This window comes from Homarus americanus, unplaced genomic scaffold (assembly GCF_018991925.1).
Source record: "Homarus americanus isolate GMGI-L3 unplaced genomic scaffold, GMGI_Hamer_2.0 scaffold47294, whole genome shotgun sequence".
Taxonomy (NCBI): domain Eukaryota; kingdom Metazoa; phylum Arthropoda; class Malacostraca; order Decapoda; family Nephropidae; genus Homarus; species Homarus americanus.
In genome coordinates this window covers 140001-162775 of record NW_024745936.1, presented here as the reverse complement: position 1 = coordinate 162775, position 22775 = coordinate 140001, and the positions used below count along the sequence as shown (strand labels likewise).

General features: G+C 42.9%; 1 long non-coding RNA gene across 1 annotated transcript in view; it reads left to right on the top strand.

Annotated features, from left to right (window-relative positions):
• Positions 1-932: 932 nt before the first annotated feature.
• LOC121878829 overlaps positions 933-22775 on the top strand; it is a 151694-nt gene continuing 129851 nt past the window's right edge. The window contains exon 1 of the long non-coding RNA XR_006091234.1: positions 933-1183. This is a non-coding gene — a long non-coding RNA (uncharacterized LOC121878829). The remainder of the gene's footprint in view (positions 1184-22775) is intronic.

Here is a 22775-nt window from a genome sequence, read left to right as displayed (position 1 = left end):
CAACCCCTCTCTCTCTCTCTCTCCACCGCCATAACAAAGACGTGTCAGAAGAGACTAACACAGTGAAATATGGGAGGAGAAAGTTTTAGGAGGTTTCAGACACGTAATGAAATACCTACATAGTTGTTATTAAGTACCACCCTGGCCCTGGTGGTGGTGGTGGTGGTGGTGGTGGTGGTGGTGTGGTGATGATGATGGTGATGATGATAATGGTGATGATGGACTGCATTAATGTCTAGTAATATATAATATTTGAATTATGGATGGTTGTGTACCTGTGTGAGCCAACCTGACACTGTGGATTGCTCGAAATGCTATTCTCAACACTAAAGAATTCTTGCCATTATGTAAACACGTTGGGTAGGGTAGGGTAGGGTAGTAGGGATAGGAAGGATATTACACAAATTACATGAAGATTAAACACCCCAGCTTAGTTCACATGACCATTAAACACCCCAGCTTAGTTCACATGACCATTAAACACCCCAGCTTAGTTCACATGACCATTAAACACCCCAGCTTAGTTTACATGACCATTAAACACCCCAGCTTAGTTCACATGACGATTAAACACTCGAACTTAACCTAACATAAGCTGGGGTGTTTAATCTTCATGTGGTCCGGATATCAAATTCATTGGACGTAATTTGAAATATTGTCTAAGGTAATTTTGGTCCTGTAATTACTTAATATATCGCTAATTACTTTATATTTAAGTGAGAATAACTATACAATTTTCTCTTCGTTGTAGAAATATGTAACGATAACAAGCGTAAAAATGAGACGGGCTGCAAGTGACCCAATCACAGATAAGGAAAAGATTAGAAGTGACCAATTAGAAACTTGAAAATGATATCAACGACCAATCAGACGCAAGGCGTAGGTGAGGTTATCTCGACTGGAAGAGCCTCCAGGCAGTGCACGGCCGCCAGCTGAAGTGTAAATAGTGTTTTTTTTGTGTGTGTGTGTGTGATTTATGTGTTTTTGTGTAACTAACATTATTAACAGTGGTTGTACTCAAACAAAATTACCATCAGTGACTGTACTCTTAACTGTTGAGTACAGAAAGGACTCGTAAGAGGGAGAAAAGACGATATTAAAGACTAATTTAGTGTTGACACGGTAGTTAAACGTCACAGAAAACGTGATCACCACACCTGGACAACGATGCCACATACGTCAGGTGAGTTAATTACTAACCTTTTAATTAACCTTCTTTACTATAGATAGAACACCTGCATCACTCTCTAATTATTAATATTCCAACCCTCTAAGTGATGAATATAGTTTAATTACCGAAATATTAATACAAATTATAGTTATTAATGAAAATATTTAAACTCATGGTCTCGTAACTCTGGCAACACTATCTTACTTATATAATACTCAGAGAAATTTTCCCATGTTGACGAATTATTATTTACCGACGAAACTTTAACTCTGCGTATAATTATAATACTTTAATTAGGTCTATTATAAGTATTTGTAGTCATAGTCGATAGTAAAGTAGTGATATTACTAGTAGTTAAGATATATAGTGATTTATCTCGCTTTAAAAACCCCACGATGGAGTGTTTAAAACATTCGCGATTTAATTCTCGTTAATGATGAGGCAGATTACCAAGTGGTATTTTGCAGGTGGTGAGTTGGCAGTTTCCTCTCTCTCTCTCTCTCTCGTGTGTCATCCACCTCACCACACTCCTTCCTGTGTGTCTGCTTGCACCTGCTTACTGTACTGCGTCTGCTGCTTCCTACTGTCCACTACTACTACTACTATTATTACTATTTATTTGAAACGTGGCCTCCTACTACTACTACTACTAATAATAATAAAAACAATAACTACAACAAGAACAACAAATCAATAACAAGAACACCAACATACACACCTCCACTAACCCACATTGCTCAACTCTCTTCATTATCCCTCTAAAGTGATGAAATATTACAGGTTAATTATGTAATAATAACCACCCCCCACTGCCCTAAAAAAAATAATAAATAACTCCTAAATCATTTTGTAATATCGCGTCGAACCGTGAGCTATTATTGACGGGTTGAGTAATTAAGAGGGTAAAAGCTGGCTGTGTTTAATGAGCTATTTTAGTAGTGGTGTAGAATAAGATATTGCTAATTGGCTTCTCTGTCTGTCTGTCTGTCTGTCTGTCTGTGTTTTTGCCCGTCTGTCTTTTTCTGTCTGTCTGTGTTTTTGTCTGTTTCTGTTTGTCTTTCGCTGTCTCTCTGTCTCCATTTACTCTATCTATCTATCTGTCTGTCCATATGTACCTGTCTGTTTACAAATCTCTCTCTGTCTGTCTGTCTGTCTGTCTGTCAAGGTCAAAAGGTCAAAGGTGAGAGACAGCCTGGGAAAAATACCATCCTGAGTGATGTTGTGTCTCGCTCAAGTGCAATCAGATTAGAAAGTAATGTCGGTGGAGTGATATAAACACGACTCTTGACCTCTCGTGACCTCGTGTGACCTCGTGACCTCTCGTGACCTCGTGTGACCTCGTGACCTAATAACAATAACAACCTCAACTAGAGCACATGTAGATTAGGCACCCCAGCTTATTTCAACTGATGATTAAACACCCTAACCTAACCTAACCAAAACCTAACCTAACCTAACCTAACCAAAACCTAACCTAACCAAAAACTAACCAGAACCTAACCAGTATACAGGCAGAGAAAAATAACTGTTACCACATAAACGGGAATAAATAATTGTTACCAGATAAAAACATATAATCCCCCCCCCCCACACACAGGTAGAGGGAAATAATTGTTACCAGATAAAGGTAAATAACTCACTGACACCCCGAGGGAAAGAACAGGTAAGAGAGTGTTCAGGTGCGGTAATTACGTTGACCGATCTACCTGTGTCGTTAAACCCTTCCTTTACCTGTGCTGGTCGATCAGAGAAGATAGATAGATAGATAGACAGATAGATCATTCCAGCTCTTTAAATTGTTTCTTTACGTTGTATACTCTCTCTCTCTCTCTCTCTCTCTCTCTCTCTCTCTCTCTCTCCTCATCTCTTGGGATTTAGCGACACGGTCAAAAGGGCGACTCAAATGCACTTCCTGTGTCGTGATATATAGGTGATGGTAACTCACCTGCAGCCGACGTGTGTTGGGTTGGCAATTACCTGTTGCTTACCGGATTTACTAGGTGTTGGACTTGGTGCTACTACTACTACTATTACTACTACTATCACTTTACTACTACTACAAATAATAATAATAATAATAATAACAATAACAACAACCACGCTATCAGAAATAACCCCAACGTATAATAACAAACATTAAGGACCTTTTTTTAGGGATATTGTTAGGTAATTCTCGACCTAAGATGCAATACATTACACATAATAGCAGATAATGCCGTAGTTATGCCTTCATTATGCGAATTATCGGGATTATAGTGAGTTATTGAAGGCTTATAATAGATATATGATGCCAAGGGTTATACTCAAGAGGATGTGGTTGGTTGGTGAAGTGATGTAGGGTCTGGGGAGGTATGCTGCCTGGGGTGTGTTAATATAAGAATGGAGGAATTGTAGCGGACCTATTGACCCATACTGGACAGTCCCGTTTACACCCAACCCCTATTGCTCATATATCCATCCAACCTATGTTTGAAGCTATCCAGCGTATTCGAGTTAATGATGATGTTTGGTAACTTGTTCCACTCGTCCACTACTCTATTTCCAAACCAATGTTTACCTATCTCGCGCCTAAATCTAAATTTGTCTAATTTAAAATCATTGTTACAAGTTCCCTCCTGGTTGGATAGTTTGAGTACCTTTGTAATGTAACCTTTGTTTAGCCCTGACTCCCATTTATACACCTCGATCATATCGCCCCTCACTCTACGTCTCTCGAGGGAGTGCAAATTAAGATGCTTTAACCTGTCTCTGTACTCAAGGTTCCTAATGTCCGGGATTAGTTTTGTTATTGTCCCCTGAATTCTTTCTCAGGATTCTATATCCATTCTGTAGTACGGTGACCAGAACTGAACTGCGTAATCCAAGTGAGGTCTCACAAGCGCAAGATATAGTTTTAAGATGACCTCGCTGGTCTTGTAACGAACACTCCTTTGTATGAACCCAAGTACTTTGTGAGCCTTGTTTCCAGCAAATGCTCCTAAATCTATGGGGAGATTGTGGGTATCATATGGGTCCCTCTCTTATCGGTTAGGTTAGATTAGGTCAGGTTAGCTTAGGTTAGATTTGGGTAGGTTCAAGGATTAGTAAAGCCTCCAAGACTCGGGTAACGGGGCTCAAGTCGTCACTTTGCGATCAAGTTTTAATTAGACTCGAGTTTGGCCGTAGAGGTAAGACACACCTGGAAAGTTACCTGAACCTTTTACCTCTTGTGTATAAGGGTCAAACTTAACCCCTTATTGGCCCATCTCTTGTTATGTTGTTAATAAGGAGAGGAGAGAGTGTTGTTGTTATGGTTGTTGTTGTTGTTGTTGTTGTTGTTGTTATTGTTGTTGTTGTTATTATTATTGTTATTATTAATTATTATTATTGTTGTTGTTGTGGTTATTATTGTTATTGTTGCTCCTTTCATATACAATACCTGTACTTGTATACCTGTACCTGTAATTGTACCCCGAGTCCACACCTGTGCTAAGAGTTATTAACATTCTTTACCTGTAGATGCATAATTCTCAAACCAAGTAAGCAATATAACCTTCCAAGTAAAATGAATCTCTTTTACCGTCATCCCTCCCTCTAAAAACTGACCAATGAAAAACCAGGTACATCATGGGGGCGACGATATCATTGGTCAGTTGGGGTATTAGTGAGTGTTGTTGGTTAGGTTCAGAAGGCATATTGAAGCATTTTATTTTCCTCTATTTATTTATTTACGTTTTTTACCCTAAATTTCACTGGAACAATTTTTTATTCTTTTCGTTGATACAAAAATTCTTTAACGTAATTCTCTTTTATTTATTTTTTTTTTTTTTGGTTACCGCATTTATTTCCCCTTTTTTCCCCCTTTTTGGACATTTATTCCCGACTCTATTATTCCTGGCGGGGATTAATGTAGTGACGAAGGTAATAACCATTTATCAAGGGGACAATGGGGCTAGGTTACAGTAATGGGCGAACAGCAGGGATAATGTATTACTTAACATCTTTTTTTAATGTGTAGGGGTGAAGGAGGAGGGAGGGTGGGTAGGGGAAGGGGTGAGGGATGGTGGGTAGTGAGGTGGGTGGGAGGTGGGTGGGGAGGGAGGGAGGGAGGGAGGAGGGAGGATTGTTATAAACTTGTTTCAGTTTTTATATTTTTTCTGTTTGTTTTTCCGTTTGTTTCCGCCCTTTTTCATTCTATTTTTGTCTCTTTTTTTTTTTAGGGAGGGAACTGTGCCTGTCAAGTTCACACACACACACACACACACACACACACACACACACACACACACACACACACACCTAAACAAGTACAGACAGACTGCCTGTGTACGTACATTCATCTGGTGTCTACAGCATCCTGCCTCTCCCCCTCCCAGCTGTCACTAGTAGACTGTACTGGATTGTTTCTGTTTGTCTGTTGTTGTTGTTGTTGTTGCTGTTGTTGTTGTTGTTATTGTTCTTGTTGTTACTAAATGTTGGTGTTACTGATGATGTTAATAATGGATGCCCCTCGTGTAACGACGATGGCTGGCCCAAGGGCCACCGAGGCGTGAATTTGTTTTAGAAGCTGTCGCCAACATAACAACCACACCCTAAGTTAACGAGCTGCGTGACCCAGTGTTAAGGAATAGTCCGAGAAGACCGGACAACTTGCCAACTGCACTGGCTAACCATTACCCCGGAATAAGATCCGCAAATCGATTAACATCCAGGTTCCCAATGGCGTAAAGAAACTTGTCCATAGTTTACACACACACACACACACACACACACACACACACACACTTGAATCTATTTCTAAAACGATCTATTTTCTCACAATCTAGAACGTTGTGTAAGAGTATGTCTGGCCATTATGTCTGGCCACATATTGTACATGTTATATTGTCCACATTTACATACTGTGATCTGTGGCGAGTGGAGTTGCTGTTTCTGATCGTCCAATTGCTGTTCATTGCTGTTATTGATGCTGTTATTGGTTACTAGTACTGCTGTGAATGTTATACCTCGCTGCATATCGTGGTAGAAAAGAGGGGGTGGAGTGAGTGGGGGAGGGTTGGAGTGGGAGGGGGAGGGTTGGAGTGGGAGGGTTGGAGTGGGAGTGGGAGGGTTGGAGTGGGAGGGGGAGGGTTAGAGTGAGGTGTGGTGGTAGGAGAGAGGGACGGAGGAGGAGACCGGGCTATCCTAACGAGCGGGTGCATCTGAATGAAGCAATTACAGCAGAGGGTAGTCCAGTGATTGGGAGCGTTGTCCTGATAATACTGAACCAGCTGACCAGAGAGAGAGAGAGAGAGAGAGAGAGAGAGAGAGCGAGAGAGAGAGCAGGAAATATCTTACGAAGGTGATTCCAAAATTCCCTATCTATTCCCTACTGACCTTGACCTTTGACCCTCCATCCCCATAATCAATAGGGAAATTCCCCTAACCCAGAGAGAGATATTCCCTAAATTCCATGGTGATCGGTGGGTGGAAAATAGAGTTGTTGTACTGAAACGATTTCGTCTCTCCGGACACATAGACAGACAGACAGACAGCTTAACGGAAAGGTTGAATTCAATATATCCCCAAATTACGTTTACGTGGGGTATAATTACGGTAGAGCTGAATTAGATCACATGAAGATTAGACACCAAAGTTTATTTTACCTGAAGATTAGGAATACCCATCGAAACGCGAACCTAACCTAACCTAACGTAACCTAACCTAACCTAACCTAACCTAACCAAGATGAGAAACTTTCTATAGACAATACAGAGTCGTTAAGTGGAAAGGTATGTTGGATCAAAGAACAGTTTACAAGGTGGATGTTCCCCTGACGTGTGTGTGTGTGTGTGTGTGTGTTACCGCCACCCTTCCCTGCTGAAACTGGGTCAGATTCAGTTTAAAGCAAGGTCACACGGTTAAAACTATGTCACATGCTGAAACTTGGATCATAAGTAAGACTATAACTGGTCGTCCAGCCTAAAAATAGCCCACAGTTGCTGAAGACGGCCCTATAAAACACACACACACACACACACACGCACACGCGCACACGCACACACACACACACACACACACGCACACGCACACACACACACACACACACACACACACACACACACACACACACACACTGGGTCGGAGCTGTAGTGAGGATGGTGGGAGAGGTCTTGTTCCAAACTTGGCTCGTGTGTCATCCTCATAGTAAGATACAGCTTAAACGTAGCGTCCATCAGGGCTCTCGCTGTTGAGGCTGTGTCATTTATGTGTGTGTGTGGTTACTCGTAGACCCTGGAGTTACTCGTAGACCCTGGAGTTACTCGTAGACCCTGGGGTTACTCGTAGACCCTTGGTGTTACTCGTCCGCCCGACAGAGATACCAATAAACTCAAAGTTATTCGTGACGGTAAGTAATGAAAGCTAATCATCCGGCTGAGTAACTTAACTAAAGATAAACATATAATCTTCCTAGTATCCAGTAGAAGCATTTGTTTCTATAGTTCCTTAAGTCCTTCCCTCCCCAAGTCCCTCCCCCCGAAGCCCCCCCCCCCCAAGTTTCCCCTCCCTCCAAGTCTTCCCTCCCCCTCCCTCACAGAAAGACTTAGCCAACGAAGAACACTAGTATCAAGGAAATCCCCACACTCACCCCCCTCACCCCTCCTCACCTCACCTCCTCTCCCCTCCTCCTCACCCCTCCCCTCCCCCCACCGAAGCCTGGCATTGCTTTCCAATTTCCATTCGGCTCTCCAAAGGATTTTTTCGGACCCACAAACTCTGAATCCCTCTAAAACTTCCTATTTTTTATTACACGGATATGTCTTCCTTGGAGGTATGATGATGATGATGATGATGATGATGATGATGATGATGATGAGGATTGATGATGATGATGATGATGATGAGGATTGATGATGATGATGATGATGATTGATGATGATTACCCTAGTTAATTACTGTTTAAAATCAGCCAATCATAACCTAGGAAGTGGATATCGAAGGAGTTGAGGAACCAATCAGCGGCGCTTTTCCAGTCATTAATTGGTGCAATATCCGAAGCAAATACCAATTAATTGGTTAGGTTAGGTCTTGTTATGTTATGTTGTGTTGTGTTAGATTAGGTTATGTAATTAATATTTCGTTACAGACATGAGAGAGAGAGAGAGAGACCAATTCAAAGATATATACGCAAAATTACGATAAAAAGTAAAATCACACTAAAAAAAAATTCGACTGCCAAAATAAACTCGACAATCGACTTCCAAGAAACTTAATAAATTCCTTCGATTCGTTTACTTTCTTTAACTTTCACCGTGAGAGCTGAGGTGAAAGTTTAAAATTTCCCCGAATATTCGTCTCTCATGGGAATCCAACACTTAACTCCTTGTAAATATTCGAGTGATTATACCAGGAAGTTGTATATGTCCTGGAGTGAATATATTTTTTTACCCTTTAGGCTTTTAATTTCTCTGTCTGTCTGTCTTTCTGTCTGTCTGGTTTTCTGTCTCTCTCTTTGTCTCTCACTCTCTCACTGTTTTACTCTTCTGGCCTTCTTTTCCCGTCTCTCTCTCTCTCTCTCTTTTACCGTCTTTCTCTCTTTTTTCCCTCCTTTCTCTCTCCCTCTTCCCGTATTTCATTCTATCTCTCTCTCCCTCTTCCCGTATTTCATTCTATCTCTCTCTCTCTCTCTCTCTCTCTCTCTCTCTCTCTCTCTCTCTCTCGTTATTCCCACCTTCATCAGAGATTGGACACAGCTTGGCCAGGTAGCATGTTCCGAGAAGTTAATATAACACGCTCACGGAAGGCCCACCACTGTGCCTTCTCGGTAACTCGGCATTTGTGTATTAACGAAGGCCTGCCACTAGCTTCTCGGTAACTCGGCATTTGTGTATTAACGAAGGCCTGCCACTAGCTTCTCGGTAACTCAGCATTTGTGTATTCCCTCGTCTTCTGATGAACCACTTGAGCGATTCCGGAAACGAACAGGACAGTTTGGTAATAAGTGAGTTTGGTATTGTACTTTGGGCAGTAATGGGATTTATAATTTTATTTTATTTTATTTGTTTATTTATTTTTTTTTACAAATGTGGGTAAATTTGTTTGATTTAATGTTAAGCCCTTAAGTGAGAGGGTAGTGAGAGGGTAGTGAGAGGGTAGTGAGAGCGTAGTGAGAGGTTAGTGAGAGGGTAGTGAGGGGTTAGTGAGAGGTTAGTGAGAAGTTAGTGAGAAGTTAGTGAGAGAGTGCATCTGTGATATTAATTTGATCAGAGACTTTTGGGAAAACTTTTCGCTGGAGCCACAAGTCACTTACCGGTGTTGATAATGGATAATATTAGCCCACCACCACCACCAGCAGCACCCAACCATCACCACCTCTCCACCACCACCACCACCACCACCAACCCAACCATCCCCCCTCTCCACCACCACCACACCCAACCATCCCCACCTCTCCACCACAACCACCCAGCACCAACTACCGCAGTGTGGCATAAGACAACTACATTATCTCAAGACTCCTGGGTCCTACACACACAGAGAGAGGCTGGTAGTGCTGATACAAGAGTCAGTACCTGGGAGAAGTTTATATTCTCGTAAACCACACAAGACTACCCCATCCCTGGCTAAACAATTTTAGTGTTTACATTGTAGTTCAGACACTGTTATTACTTACTCGATGCTGATTACCAAACTCAACATATCACACACTCGCCAGCTATACTTATTGCCCCCCTCTCCCCTGATGTCCCCCCCTGACCCGCTAGTGAGAGAGTAATACATTATATATAGATGGCAGTAGGGACTAAATTCATTGTACAGTTTGATGGCCAACCCTCCACCAATCCGTCGATTTCAATTTCCACATGTGAGTGGTAAAGGAACCCGAGAGAAGAGGCTGTGTGTGTGTGTGTGTGTGTGTGTGTGTGTGTGTGTGTGTGTGTGTGTGTGTGTGTGTGTGTGTGTGTGTGTGTGTGTGTGTGTGTGTGTGTGTGTGTGTGTGTGTGTGTGTGTGTGTGTGTGTGTGTGTGTGTGTGTGTGCCAATGCACTTCGCTTCGTGTTTTCACTGTAGAATTCAACCACCCTTTGCCTACTAGTGCTTTATACACACACTGTCTAAAGTCACTTCCCTCATCAGTTAAGTAGTTCTATACACTGAAGTCACTATAGGTGTCTGTCCTTCATTGAGTATACGATAGAAATCATTTTTGGGAGCTTGTGACGCGTTATTTACTAGCAGGCAAGAATACTGTAGTGACGCGTTATTTACTAGCAGACAACAATACTGTAGTGACGCGTTACTAGCAGACAACAATACTATAGTGACGCGTTATTTACTAGCAGACAACAATACTATAGTGACGCGTTATTTACTAGCAGACAACAATACTATAGTGACGCGTTATTTACTAGCAGACAACAATACTGTAGTGACGCGTTATTTACTAGCAGACAACAATACTGTAGTGACGCGTTATTTACTAGCAGACAACAATACTATAGTGACGCGTTATTTACTAGCAGACAACAATACTGTAGTGACTCGTTATTTACTAGCAGACAACAATACTATAGTGACGCGTTATTTACTAGCAGACAACAATACTATAGTGACGCGTTATTTACTAGCAGACAACAATACTATAGTGACGCGTTATTTACTAGCAGACAACAATACTTATTTAGTAGTAGACGCGTTATTTACTAGCAGACAACAATAGTGACTATTTACTAGCAGACAACAATACTATAGTGACGCGTTATTTACTAGCAGACAACAATACTATAGTGACGCGTTATTTACTAGCAGACAACAATACTGTAGTGACGCGTTATTTACTAGCAGACAACAATACTATAGTGACGCGTTATTTACTAGCAGGCAAGAATACTGTAGTGACGCGTTATTTACTAGCAGACAACAATACTGTACCTCACAATGTTGACAATATTATCTATCCCAGCGACCAATGGCGTCACGTCTCCCGGGTGGTAGGGGCGTTCGAACTGACATTCCGGTAAAGCAATTATCACTCCATTGCTCTCCTGACGTAAGGATCATATCCCTAGGGACTCTGGTGTATGTTATAGCACACTTTCGCCGCTCATAGTTTCCTCGGCGGCCATGCAGAGCGCGGGAGACTGCCAACAAACAGGAAATTTACAACAATATTTTTGTTTTTTTTTAAATTGTTGTTACATTCGGGAACCAGGTTAAAAATGTTGGTATCATGCTCAGGGCGAGAGAGAGAGAGAGAGAGAGAGAGGGAAGGTGTGAGGTATAAGAAGAGAGTGAGTTAGAGAGAAAGAGAAGGGGAGAGAGAAGGTGAGGTTGAAGGATGATTGAGGAGAGGGTGAGTGAGAGAGAAAGATGAGGGAGGGGAGAGAGGGGGAGAGGAGAGAGAGGGAGATGGATGAGTGGGAAACGTTGAGTGAAAGGGGTTGTGAGAGAGTGAGACACAGAGAGAGTAGCGAGAGAGAAACAGAGAGAGGGGCAGTAAAAGTGAGAGATAGAACGGTATTGGGAGAAACATGAATACAGAGAGAGAGAGAGAGAGAGAGAGAGAGAGAGAGAGAGAGAGAGAGAGACGTAAACAGAGACACAAGTAAACAGAGACAGGAACAATAACAAAACACCATCCCCACGCCTCTTACCCTCTTCCACAACATCTCCATTCCAGTCGTTGGTAAGAAAGTCACGTCTGGAGATTTTAGGAATTAATAGGAGGCCAGGGCAGTGAGGAGACTGTCTCGGCCGTAACCCAGTTAGTGTCAGCTTTAACTTGTCCGGGAATAAAGGGAGGCTCGGTATGGTTCCTTGATCTTGTGTCATAAAGTTAGAAAATTCTTAAGGTGTTGGGACGTGAGGTGAGAAGGGCGCGGCGGAAGTTGTGGCCTTTCAGTGGAGTGTGGCAGCGCCTAGCAAGGGTTGAGAAGCTTCCTTGTCTTGCCTTTCTCTGTAGTGTTCGGTTTATTGATATGTAAGGAAATACAAAGCTCATCTTTTATCTCAATGGTAGTTGGTTTGAGCCCTGAGCACCTCCCTACCTCTCCTCCTAGTTGATACAGCTATAATAACTAGTACCACAACAGCTGCTACGTGACACACCTCCGCTAAGATGGGTTGTCACGTTTGCCACACAACTTTTATGTCAAGGTTGTGTGTGTGTGTGTGTGTGTGTGTGTGTGTGTGTGTGTGTGTGTGTGTGTGTGTGTGTGTGTGTGAAATCCTGCTATTTATTTTTAATACTTATGGGAATATTAATGTACTTTTATATATATATATAGGCAGTTAAGCTCTTATAATTTCATCTGGAGATTTTGCCATATACAAATTAATTTTCATGAAGTTGTAACAATAAAAAGAACAAGTTATCCCTATTTGAGAATAAAACCTCAGTTGCCTTTTAAAACATATTATCCAATTATCCCTATTTAACGTAAGATATACACAACCTATTTAACATAAGATATACACAACCTATTTAACGTAAGATATACACAACCTATTTAACGTAAGATACAACCTATTTAACGTAAGATATACACAACCTATTTAACGTAAGTATACACAACCTATTTAACGTAAGATACAACCTATTTACCGTAAGATATACACAACTATGTATTATCAGGCTTTAGGTAAATTCAAGTCGCCAGGTAACTTTAGAAAAATGTGACCTCGTAGTAACTGTCGCCACATCGAAGTCTGCACCTTTATCTTCCATTTGTCAACAGAGTTCGGTCAAGAGGTTTGTCGCCGTGAAGAGAAATTTCTCGCATCGTTGCTCAAACAAGACCCGTAATTAGACTCCAAGAGTGAGGATTGTGGTGCAGCTTGGAGTCTTATATATTATCCCCGGGGGTTAATATAGATAGTGAGAGGCATTAACAGAACAATCAGGAACAGCACCACGTTATTATATCACCCTGAGGCAGAGTAATGTTATGTTCTGCAGCTGCCAATATTTCATCCATGGCGGGATCAATATCAAGCATACGTCCGCGTTATTGCAAATGTGACTCTCAGCTGCTTAAAAGTCTAATAAACTTGAGGTTTATTGGAGGGATTCTGGTGTTTGTGTGTGTTTATGGCAAAAATAATCTTTGGAGGACCTTCATTTTCCTGGGAGAGGCTCACAGAGATGCCACAATATCCGGGGTTGACTGCAGCCTCAGGCCCGTCAAAACGGACCATTGTAAATCCAATTCCGGTGACATACGAGGGAGTAGCGCAGTCTGTGTTGTTTGTTTGTATATATGTGTGTTTCTGTGCAGGTGTATCTGTGTGTGTGTGTGTGTGTGTGTGTGTGTGTGTGTGTGTATTTCTTTGTAAGCCTGCGTTTATGTGAATGACTTTTTAATGTTTATGCGTTTGTGTATAAATATTTTTCTGCGTGTATCGTTAATAAAATTTCCGTAAATGTAACTCACTCTCCGGTGCTTTAGTAGATCAAACCGCTATATATATTTGCCTGGCCGTAATGTGAACCGTATATCACCAAGCGTTTGAACCATGAAATAAATCTCTTTTTCAAACCCCCATGACCATCTCTCATTCAAGTTTAAACTATATAAACACTTACTATATACATTCATATATATAAATTAATTCTGTCCTTTAATTTATATACTCTAAGAATATATTAAGACCCTGAATATACGCGTCTATACAACTCGGAAATAAACAGTCAAAACAAAAGGCATTATTTGGTGGTCCTTGGGAGGTCAACTAAAGCCCTCTTGACTGTTGATCCTATATGCTTGACCTTTGACCTCTTAATACGGAGACATTGTTTACCTCGGGGGTGAAGTAAACAAACCCATTCCATTGTTGTTGTGGCTTAAATGAACTTGATGACGTCACTGAAATTCGATCGTTAGGGAGGTATTAAATAGCGTGGTTAATAATGCAAGATTGTGTGGACATGATTTGGCAACACTTGCAATCATTACGTCACATTAAGTTGCGTTAACTTAAACCAAAAATCTGGTAACATTGAAATTTACGATATATTTTTATTTATTTTTTCTACTTTTTAATTTTATTTTAAGGATTTTTAGTTTTTTTTAATAGTTTTTTTTAATGTGATTTTCTTTAATGATTTATGGTAATTTTTCAACCCCCCCAAATATTATACAGAATTACAATGATATTCTTTAAATTATAATAATATCGAGAAAAATAACACGTCTCACCTCATACAGAGTAACTTAAATTATCTCTCTCTCTCTCTCTCTCTCTCTCTCTCTCTCTCTCTCTCTCTCTCTCTCTCTCTCATTAAGACCATCGGAGAGAGGAAACTTTCACTTGAGTCTGTTAATGGAGTTGGTTGATCTTCTTTCACCTTCTTTCATGCAAATAACCATCACAAGTTCTACAGTATCTTTTAAAAGTGAAAGAAGTGAAAGAAGTTAGTGAAAGAAGTTAGTGCAAGAAGTTAGTGAAGGAAGTTAGTGAAGGAAGTAGTGAAGGAAGTTAGTGAAGGAAGTTAGTGAAAAAAGTTAGTGAAGTAATTTAGTGAAAGAAGTTAGTGAAGGAAGTTAGTGAAAAAAGTTAGTGAAGTAATTTAGTGAAAGAAGTTAGTGAAGGAAGCTAGTGAAGTAATTTAGTGAAAGAAGTAGTGAAAGAAGAAATGAAAGATATAATTCTAAGGATAAGAATCGAAGAAAAAATATATAATGAACTTATTTGGATGGAAGGAAAATTTTAATGTTTTTCTTTCGTTTTAGTGATTTTTTGGGCGTTTGTCTTTAATGGAAGTCTCTCTCTCTCTCTCTCTCTCTCTCTCTCTCTCTCTCTCCTCATCGCCTATGAGGTGTGAGGGGAGATTCGCCCTGATTGTGACTTTCTGCCCCCTTTCCTCCTCCCTCCCCCCACTCTTCCTCCCCACTCCCCTCTTCCTCCTCCATTTTCCTCCTTTCGCTCTATGACTCGTGTTTCTCCCCCCCCTTTCTCCCTCACCCCTCCGAGCTGTGAGGTATCAGGGAGGAGTGGATCGTCCTCAGTAGATGAATGCCACCCAACCAAGGCTGAGTCAATTGTGTGTCCCAGGAAGCAACGATAATGTCCTGGTGCCCCCCCCCACCCCACCTCACCCCACCCCACCCCACCCCACCCCCACCTCACCCCACCCCACCCCTGAGCTACAATAACAAACACACACACATTCATGTATCTCTGCGTCTGGCTTGTCTTGGCTTACCTCTCCCTTCTTCCTGGCTATAACTATATCCGGCAGGTGTCATCATTATTCTATCAGGCAGAACTAAAGTAGAAATTTGTTCCGTCCTTTTTGCCTCTGATCATCTCTCTCTCTCTAGTCAGTCAGGTGTCCCCATTGACCGAGGACTCTGGCATATGATTCTATTCCTTCGTCAGGTATATGAACAGGTAAATGAAATGGGATGTAGGATTATTAGATTCTAGGTAGACACACACAGCACACACACACACACACACACACACACACACACACACACACACACACACACACACACACACACACACACACACACACACACACGGCAGTCTTAATTAGGGAGTTATCTTACATGTATCTGTTACACACCGTCATCCTTGTACCCTCCACCACTTACCAGCAGCCTCTTCCTCCACCACCACCAACACCATCCTTCTTCACCACCACCACCATCTCCACCCTCACCCTCACCATCATCACCAGCCTCACTCACCACCACCACCACCACCATCCTTCTTCACCACCAGCCTCCTCCTCCTCCACCAACACTAGACTTCTCCATCATCACCACCAATAGTCTCCCCCTCCCCCAATACCAAAGGACGATAGCATACCTATTGTAACTCGGCAACTGCATTCTCCCACAAACCAAATCCTAATGCAATTACTACATTCCCTGACACAGCTGCTGCCGCCAGATGGGGTGCGCCTGATACTAGACTCTATGGACTGGCTGGCTAAGGTCGATAATGCAAAGATTTAAGGGATTTTCATCGATTTTAGGACAAAATGTGAAAGAGACTGCACTAGTGTCAGCTGATGTGAGTTTATATGTACGTTTGAGTGTGTGTGTGTGTGTGTGTGTGTGTGTTACATATTCAATGCATATAAAAGCGAAATTGTATTTATTAAGATATACAGCATTCATATATTCACACACACACGCACACATCATACATATACGCATTACAAACTACATACATAAATACATACATACATACATACATACATACATACATTCTCATATATACACCTAACATTCGTGTGACACCCCCTCTCTCTCTCTCTCTGGACACCCCTCCCCCCTTTAACCTCACTATCGAAAAAGTACACAATTTCGTCCATCACCTTACCACTGACCCACTCACCTTCATACCTGCTGATCTAATTAGGAACGGATAGGTATACCTCACTGGGGATAAATATCACAGGTAAAAGTTCCCAACATCGCGACTTTTTCCCTTCCTACCAATATCACTTCACAAACTTTAGCCACTGGTCTCAAAAGGACGTCTTGAACAGGTGTGTAGATTATGGCTACTAATTAAGGTGCGGTCTAATTAACCTTAAAGGGAAGATATGAGGTTTAAAATTGATGTAATGTTTGTTTTGGTTGTATGTTGGTTGTATGTTGGTTGTATGTTGGTTGTATGTTGGTTGAATGTTGGTTGTATGTGGAGGTATGTGTAGGTTGGAGGTGTTTATAGTATGTATGTGTCGTCAATTAGGTGTAGTTAGGAGGATAGAAAAGTGTCCCTCAAAACATGTTTAAGTTCAAGGAATAAATTTTACATGACACTGATTTACAGCCAATTCGATATACTATAAAAGCCTTCCTTACACATATATAAATACAGCTTACAAAAACAATATTTAAAACCTTGTTATGAACCCCTTGGAGTGTACATTCTACAATAACAAAAAACAAAACAAAATCCCGGAAGTTAATTTAATAACACACTATAACCTATGCTACCTTATATGTATGTATGACCTTTGACCTAATATGACTAGACACCAGCGATAACTAGAGACACTTAATCTCACTTTGGTTCACTTAGTGACCTAACATGACCTCTGTCGTCTGTTGCCACCTCGAGTCACCATCATCATCTGACCTTCCTGACCCTTCCTGACCCTTATTGACCATTGTATAAGTGACCGTCCTGATCTTTCCTGACCTTTCATGATCCTTTCTGACCCTTCCTGACCCTTATTGACCCTTATTGAACTTTGCATAAGTGACCTTCCTGACCCTTCCTGACCCTCCCTGAACTTTAATGGCCTTTGTATAAGTGATCTTTGTCTTCCTGGAGGAGGGATACAGGTCTCCCTCCTTAACACCTCCTGTAGGATATATTTATCTTTCACCCACTTCCTCGTTCCTGTTGTCTGACTCATTCTCTCTCTCTCTCTCTCTCTCTCTCACTCTCACTCTCACTCAATTGTTTACTTCCTTGTGTCTGTTGCCTGGCTCACTCTTACTCTCTCATTTCCTCGTTTATGCTCTCTCTCTCTCTCTCTCTCTCTCTCTCTCTCTCTCTTTCTGGTCGTTGAACCTGTTGAACCCCTAATTGCCTCTGGATCCAAGTCGTTGAACCTGCTAATGGTCGTTAAACCTACGATAGTTCCCGATCGTTCAATGTAAACGACACATATTTACTGATTAAAACCTCGAGCCTTTCAGTGAAGTTAATTTTCGATAGATAGATAGATAGATAGATAGATAGATAGATAGATAGATAGATAGATGAACACCATGTAACAGTCGACCTTGACACTATTAAGCCAGCTGTTTCCTCACCCACCTTCTGTCTGTCCTCCATCCCCCTTATCTCTCTCCCTCCCATCCCCCTTTAACACAGGCTTCCCCCCACCTTCTCTCTCTCTCTCTCTCTCTCTCTTGTATCTTTTCTTTAGAGAGTATTCATGCCATTGTGCTTTCATTATGTCTCCCTCTCATTCACCCTTCCATCCCTCCCATCTCTCCCTCCCTCCCTCTCTCTCCCTCCCATTGTCACCATCACATGTTGTTACTTCCTCCTTTCCTCTCTTCTTCCTCTTCCTGGTTCATACACTTCCTGTTGGCTGGCTGACAATTGGTGACATAAGGAATGGCTTGTTAGCTCACCTGGCCCTGAAGGTCTGGTGTGACGTGGTGTCTGTCTTTCTGTCTGTCTGTCAGTCCGTCTGTCTGTCTGTCTTAAGATATAGTGAATATTTATGGTTCTCGAATATAAAAATCAATTACTCTATAAAACTCGGTCGTGATGTTTTAGGATGTGTGTGTGTGTGTGTGTGTGTGTGTGTGTGTGTGTGTGTGGTCGTCTGAATGTGTAGGAGGTATTGCTTGTGAGTCTGATTACACACACACACACACACACATACAAACACACACACACACACACACACACGTTGTTTAATTGCCTCTATGACCTTCAGTTCACACCCGCTAAACGACCCCCCCGAGAGAGAGAGAGAGAGAGAGAGAGAGAGACAAGACAACGAAAGACAGGATGTTAAACAGATAAAGAAGGAGACAAACAGATAGAAAGACAGACAGAAACAATTATCAAAAACACCACAAAAACAAAAGTTCTCTCTCTCTCTCTCTCTCTCTCCAGGCGAGAGGCTTTTAGTAACAGTGGTGATGCGGGCAGGGAGAAAGTGAGGGGTGTGGCTCTCCTCTCCTCCCCTCTCTCCCTCCTCCCCTCTCCCTACCCCACCATATCACCTGTCACAGCTAGCAGACTGCACTTCGAGTACCCCCCTTTCTCTCCCCACCCTTGGCATTCTCCCACCCCCTTCTGTCACTCCCTCTCCTGGCACTCCCTGGCATTCTCCCCCTGGCACTCTCCTCCCCCTGGCACTCTCCTCCCCCTGGCACTCTCCTCCCCCTGGCACTCTTAGATGACCTTGGCACCATCCTCACTGACCGCACCTGCTGTTGTTAGTGGTGATGGTGGGCGTGGGCGCTACACTCTCACTACAGCGCTACACTACGCACTTACGCTGAGTGGGTTGTATACGAGAGTGAGAGTGTGCGTTAAGCCACAGTTGAATGGAAAAGAAAATAATACCACGTGCGTAAAACTCCTTCCATCAGTTTGGTCAGGAGTGGTGGGAGTTAGGTTGAAAGTTGAATGGGATATATACTTTGAAATGATTATCCACACAGTACAAAATATATGAATGAATGAAAATCAATGAATAATGACTTAATCAACATGTTACTATTACACATTCAAGTGGTGGACATTTATAAGTGGTAGTAAATCATAAATTACTTAACACATAAGTTGTAGTAGTGAAGATTAAACATTCTTCAGGTCATAGGTCAGTGTTAGGCAAGGTTAGGTTAGATAATTTCTCACATCTTAAGTTCGGGAAGATGATTTAACCAAAACCTTTTGAGAAACTATTTTTTTATGAAGAGTTTGAGACACAATGAGGCAGTGTGGTAGAAAGCCTTTTATTTTCCTCACTGTAAAGTTAAGCATCCAGGGCATCAATTTTCAGCTGAATGGTCTTTGGGGGGATGGGGTGGGTGCCCAGGGATCGAACCAGAGACCTTGAGGACAGCAGGCGAGTATTGTAACCAGAAACACAGGGTGTCCATAAATGATTACCCTGCTTAAAACATGAGAACATACTGTTCTTAGGGTAATCATTTATGAACACCCTGTATATAAGAGGTAGAAAGAGGTGACGCCACAAACATATTGGTAGTAATTTATAAGTAAGTGACGTCACACATAACCTACGTCAACCATGATCTAAGAGTTACGTCACGCTTAAGTAGTTTATATTTAACTTGATCGACCTTGGTGAAGCTTAACATAATTAGGATGTGTTTGTTATGATGGAACACAGGTGTGTTGCCCCATCTCCCTTCTCCCTGCAGGTGTTGAGGGAGGGAAGGGGGGGGGAAAGGGAGGGAGGGATGAAGAGATAAGGTAGGGAAGGGAAGGGAAGAAAGGAGAGATAAGGTAAGGAAGGAAGGGGAAAGGTAAGAAGAAGGGAAGGAGAGAGAGGGAGAGAGGGAAGGAGAGGGAAGGAGAGGGAAAGAGGGACGGGGGAGAGTGGGAAGGAGAGAGGGAAGGAGAGAGGGAAGGAGAGAGGGAGGGAGATGCTGTAACAGTACTACACAAAAGAGTCCGGAAACAGTTCAATGGGTGGGTCGACATAGGATGTGGGTGTCACAGTGGATAAGTGGGTGGAGTAGGTGGGTAGAGGTGGGGAGAGTAGAATGGGTAAGGCAGGAGGAGGAGAGGATATTGGGTAAAGAAAGAGGTGGGGAGAATAGGTTGGTGGGGAGAAGGTTGGGAGATAATATTGGGTGGGTGAGGAGAAGGAGGAGGAGGTGGGTAGAAGAGAATGAGAGAAGGAAGAAGAAGAGGAAGAAGCAGAAGAGCAGGAGGAGGAGGGGGAGGAAGAGGGAAGGAGGAGGAGGAGGAGGAGGAGGAGGAGGAGGAGGAGGAGGAGGAGGAGGAGGAGGAGGAGGAGGAGGAGGTGGTAGGTGTAGAGGGTGAGGAGGGAGGAATTCGACTCCATTATGCGTGTGGGTAGAGACCAACACAGCTGACATCTCCTTGTTGGCGCTATTCTCCTGGCCTGCTTCCTGGTCTCCATGCTGAAGCTTCCTGGTCCTCCTCTCCCCATCATCACCACCATCATCCATCACCCATCCACCACCCATCATCCATCACCCACCATCCACCATCCACCACCCATCACCCACCCACCACCCATCCACCACCACCACCCATCATCCACCATCCACACCCATCACCCACCACCCACCACCCACCACCCATCACCCACCACCACCCATCATCCACCATCCACCACCCATCACCCACCACCCACCTCACCCACCACCCATCATCCACCATCCACCACCCACCACCCATCATCACCATCCACCACCCATCACCACCACCACCACCACCACCCATCATCCACCCACCACCCACCACCCATCACCCACCACCCATCACCCACCACCCATCATCCACCACCCACCCATCACCCACCACCCAGCATCCACCACCCACCACCCACCACCCATCACCCACCACCCATCACCCACCACCACCACACCACCCATCATCCACCACCCACCACCCACCACCCATCACCACCACCCACCACCCACCACCCATCACCCATCACCCATCACCATCACCCATCACCCACCACCCAGCATCGTGTCTGTCAGTAACCGAGGTATTATCTGTAGCTTCCTCAATGTGTCTTATATAACACATGTCGACGACCGCTTATTATATTAAACCTGAGGCTTGTCTCTCTCTCTAGTGTACCTTGAGTATTTAATTCATTCTATCTGTTTCACTCTGTCTGTGTCTACATATATCACTCATACATACATACATACATACATACATACATACATACATACATATTCAAGCTGTGAGCCTCAGCCGTCACCTCCTTCACAGTCTGAGTGTTTATCGTAAGGTGTTAAATCGGTGAGAGAAGTGGGGGTCTGAGAGGCTCACTTCAGAGACGCCTCACCTGGCATACAAGAGGCGGCCACTGCAACACAGCCGCTTCCTGGTGTTGTGTGTGTGTCTGTGTGTGTGTGTGTGTCTGTGTATGTATGGTATTATATCAACCACATCTTCACTTTAAACACCCCATCTCTTTTAACCTAACCTAACCTAACCTAACCTAACCTAACCTAACCTAACCTAACCTAACCTAACCTAACCTAACCTAATCTAAACACCAACAACAAATTTTTATTTTTATTTTTCCGATAAGATTCTCAGCAAATAAAATTATATCTTCCAGTTTTCCAGTTGAAGGTCTTTCCAGAGGTCCACCATTTGCCAATCCAGATCTTTTTTCCAGCACGTGTCCTTATTCCCCTGGATCTTTATATTTCCAGGTCGCTTATTTTCCTCAACCTATTTGCAATTCCAGATTTTCTCCGGTCAAGATTTCATCGTCTAAGTGAATCAGGTCAGGGTGAAGGAGGAGGAGGAGGAAGAAGAGGAGGGGGGAAGAGGAGAAGGAAGGGGAAGAGGAGTGGGAGAAGAGGAGGAGGAGGAGGAAGAGGAGGAGGAGGGGGAAGAGGAGTGGGAGAAGAGGAGGAGGAAGTGGAGGAAAAGGATGATGGTAAGGAAGAGACGTAGGAAGAGGAGGATGGCAAGGTAGAGAAGTGGGAGGATGGTAAGGAGGAGAGGAAGAGGAAGAGCATGGAAGAAGAAGGATAGTAAAGTAGGAGGAGAAGGAAGATCGTAATGGAGTGAAAGAGGAGGAGGTGGAGGAGAAGGAGAAGAAGAAGAAGGAAGGGGAATAGAAGGAGGATAGAAAGAGGTAGAGAAGGAAGAAGAAAAGTGTGAGAGAGAGAGAGAGAGAGAAGAGGATAAGAGGGAGACTCTCAAAGTCCATCCATCTTACAGACTGATACACGATACAGCCATTTTTCCTCTTGGCTGGCCACTCCTCCTCTTCTTCCTCCTTATTCTTCCTTCTCCTCCTCTTTTCTCTTCTTCCTCCTCCTCCTCTAACTCCTCCTTCTCAGAGACATCTTTCGCCTCTTCAACTTTCACCTCCTCCGAGACTTCATCTTCTTTCTCCTCCTCCTCTCCTTCCTCCTCCTACGGCTCCTACCCTCTTTCTTCTTTTCTGCTGC